General features: G+C 41.7%; 1 pseudogene; it reads left to right on the forward strand.

Moving 5' to 3' along the window:
* Positions 1 to 326: 326 nt before the first annotated feature.
* Positions 327 to 1090, forward strand: LOC109451233 (small ribosomal subunit protein eS4; annotated as a pseudogene).
* The last annotated feature ends 2764 nt before the right edge of the window (positions 1091 to 3854 follow it).

Here is a 3854-nt window from a genome sequence, read left to right on the forward strand (position 1 = left end):
GTCTTCATCCACATAAAGGGAATACTCTGGTTACCCACTGGAATCAGCAACCTAAGATAGTATAATACTTGACATCTTGATGCCGAGGCTGCACCCCAGACCAATTACATCAGAATTTTTGTAGGTAGGACTCAGTCTTCAGGATTTTTCTAAAATCCCAATGCTTTCCAATACAAAGTCAAGGTTGAGAAACTACTGAACTGGAGGAGTGAGGCACAGAGAAATCTTTGAAATTTCCATCCAGCTCCAAAAATTGCATAACCTAGCTGTTTTCTACACACACCAAACAAAGGGCAGTTCTCTTTTTGCGCCTAGCGCAGTCATGGATGGCTCTTAGTCCCAAGAAGCATCTGAAATGTGTTGCATCTCCATAGCATTGGCTGCTGGGTAAACTGATTAGTGTGTTTGCTTCTTGTCCATCAATTGGTTTCCACAAGCTGAGGGAAATGTCTCCCTCTCTTCATTTTCCTAAGGAACAGACTTAAGTATGCCCTAACAGGAGATGAAGTAAAGATCTGCATGAAAGTTCATCAAGAATAATGGCAAGGTTCAAACTAATATACCCTACCTTGCTGGTTTTATGGACGTCATCAGCATTGACAAGAGTGTAGAGAATTTCTGTCTGATCTATGACGTCAGGGGTGGCTTTGCCATTCATCATGTTACACTTAAGGAGGCCAAGCACAAGTTGTGCAAAGTGAGGAAGATCTTTGTGGGCACAAAAGGAATCCCTCAATTAGGGACCCTTGATGCTCACATAATCTGCTTTTCTGAGTCTCTCATCAAGATGAATGACACCATTCAGACTGATTTGGAAACTGGCAAGATTTCCCAACTTCATCAAGTGTGACACTGGTATGGTGATCCAAAGTGCCAACCTGAGAAGAACTGCTGTGATCACCAACAGAGACATACTGGTTCTTTTAATGTGGTTCATCTGAAAGATGCCAGTGGCAACAGCTTTGCCACCTGGCTTGCCAACATTTTCATTATTGGCAAAGGCAACAAGACATGGATTTCTCTTCCCTGAGAAAAAGATATCCACCTCACCATTGCTGAAGAGAGAGACAAGAGACTGGCAGCCAAATAGAGGGGTGACTGATCTCTGGGTAGGTGACCTGATCTCTAGGTGACCTGATTGGAAGAGTCTTTGCACTTAAAGATAATACAGCATAAATAAATAATTAAATACATACATACATACATACATACATACATACATACATATTGTGTGACATGGTACCCAAAAACATTATCATTCCTTCAATAAATATTTAACACATGCTATGTTCCAGGCATTCTGGTTGACATTAGAGATAGCAAACGGAGTTCAGCATTCTAGATAAAGGGGTGGGTGGGGTGTGGAAGGGATATCACAAAGAAATACAGTATTCACGGGAAGAAATGAAATGGCCAATTCTCCTTGGAGGAGGGAAAAGAGATTCAAAGAAGAAATAACTTAAGCCAAGTCTTCAAAGATAAATTGGCACTTCATAAAGGTAGGGCGCATATAGTGGAGAGAAATAGGACATCTCCAGTTGTCTAGCACTCTGGTGTCTAACATTTACACATAAAGTTATTGGTGGAATTAAGTGGGAACATCTGTTTGGTCAATTCTGTGACATCAGTGTGAACCACTTTTCTAAAAGGTCTTGGCTTATGAAGACAGAAATGGCTCAAAGGGAGTGTGATAATACAACTAATAACAACAGCTACCATGTATGAGGTGGTACCATGAGCCAGCACTGTGCTAGGTGCATGATATTCACAAGTTCAGTGACTTCTGATCACATAAGCAAGATGCCTCAGAATGTTCAAGGACTATAATGTGGCAGCTCATTTGGGTTTGTTCTGTGTGGTCCTGGATTAAAACTAGGATCAATGAGTGGAAGCCATAGAAAAGACAGATTTCAATTCAACCAAAGGAATAGCTACCAAAGAGACTAAACCAAGATTGACCAAATAACATCTGGACAAAAGTAAGTCTTTCACTTTTTAACACTTTAATACTTTCCTTTATAATAAACAGTTTTTACCCCAAACTACTTAGAAACAAATAACAAGAGGCAAAGGCAGAATTTGAAGAATTCTGATTCCTTAACGTTTATTATTCCTCTCACTCACGACTACACCTCTATTTCCTACAGGACCAACAAGCAAAAAAGATAGGGAACTAGAAGGTCTTGACTCATAGGTGAAATACAATCTTAAGCAGCTCAAACACATTTGATTCAACTGGGATTTGTTCAACAATACATACGGGGTTCCTCACAAAACTTTGAGATGAAAGTGGTACTTAGAGCATCTGCTGTGATGTATGGTTTACTCAAGATTTATAGTCTCTTCGTCTGGTTGTAGAGTTAGACTGGTACCCAGACTGCCAGTTCCAGTGGGCAGCCCCTTGCCTGGGTTCTTCTTGTTCCCTGCCAACCATCTATGGATCTACTTACCCATTTGCTTTTCACTCTGAGCCCCTTGCTTTGACAGATGGTTTTAACTTCAAATTACAAATAATTTTCTCTCTGGCTACTATCTCAGTCTCTAACTTACATTTAACATTTTAGGTAATAGACTGCCATTCATCATCTTAAGCAATTTACAGATTTAAGCCTACATTGTGTGTGCATGTAAATACATATGTGCTGTAGTACAAATAGCTTCCTGCTTCAGTATGGCCACACAAAACATTCTGAACCAGAGGAAGGTAGAAATGAGGAAGCCTCCGGTAAGCTGAAGATTCTCCACGACCCTATCACCACTTTACCATACTTGAAGGACTCCATATCCCTACAACTTACAGAATTGTTGAAGAAGGGCCTCCAAGTGTCAGGTGAATAAGTTACATTACATGGAATTGTTCTCCCAAGTCTAAGAACCTGTGATTCTCTGATCACTAACTTTAGTTGAGATCAGCCTTGAAATGGGACAATTTCCCATCTCTGTCTTTCAGTTACAAGTTGTAAATCATCATGGCTGCCTTATGAGATCAGCAGGGGATGGGGATGGGAGGGTCAAAATACAAATGAATAATTTATTTACTGTTTGGTTGCAGCCAAGATTCCAAAAATTAGTAAGACATGGTCCCATACTCAGAAAGTTCATAGTCAAGTGGGGGAAACAGCCATTCGAGACGATTTTGGAACAATGTGGCAAATAAAGTGATTTTTAAAAAATGTGTACAAAGTATCATGGGACCGCAGAGGAGGGGCCCCCAGCCTACCTTGGGTAGGTGCAGAATTTGGAAATCATCTGGAGGAAGCGATTACTAAAACAGTTTTTAAAATAAAAGTAGATTGGAGGGACAATCAAGATGGCGCAGTAGGTAACTACTGCGTTTACCTTCTCTCACAACCACGTCAAAATTACAACTAATCTACAAAACAACCATTATTAAGAATCACCTAAAATCAAGCCAAACTGAAGCCTTTCAACTAAGGATGTGCAGAAGAAGCCACCTCCGGACTGGTAGGAAGGTCCGAAACACGGAACAGGAGAGTCCCACACCTGTGTGTGACCATTAAAGATCGGGAGGGCTATTTCAGCTGTGGGGGTCCCTCCATCCTCTAAAGGAGCGAGAGATACCAGCCTCATCCCAGCCCAGGTTTCCAGTGCCAGGGAGAAAGTCCCCATAAATTTTGGTTGCGAAAAACAGCGGAGATTGTGACTGAGTGAGACAGTGCAGCTGCACTCACAGGTGCTCCTCTTAAAGGGACTGTACATGGACTTACCCACCAGTGGAATCACTCACTCTGAGCTCCAGCACTGGGGCAGCAGCTAGAAAGGCGACAAGAACAAATGGTGGGGAATTGAGTTGTCTGGCTTGGGACAGGGGCTGGAGAGGCGGCTTTCTCCTG

The sequence above is a fragment of the Rhinolophus sinicus genome, linkage group LG01, assembly GCF_036562045.2.
Source record: "Rhinolophus sinicus isolate RSC01 linkage group LG01, ASM3656204v1, whole genome shotgun sequence".
NCBI lineage: Eukaryota > Metazoa > Chordata > Mammalia > Chiroptera > Rhinolophidae > Rhinolophus > Rhinolophus sinicus.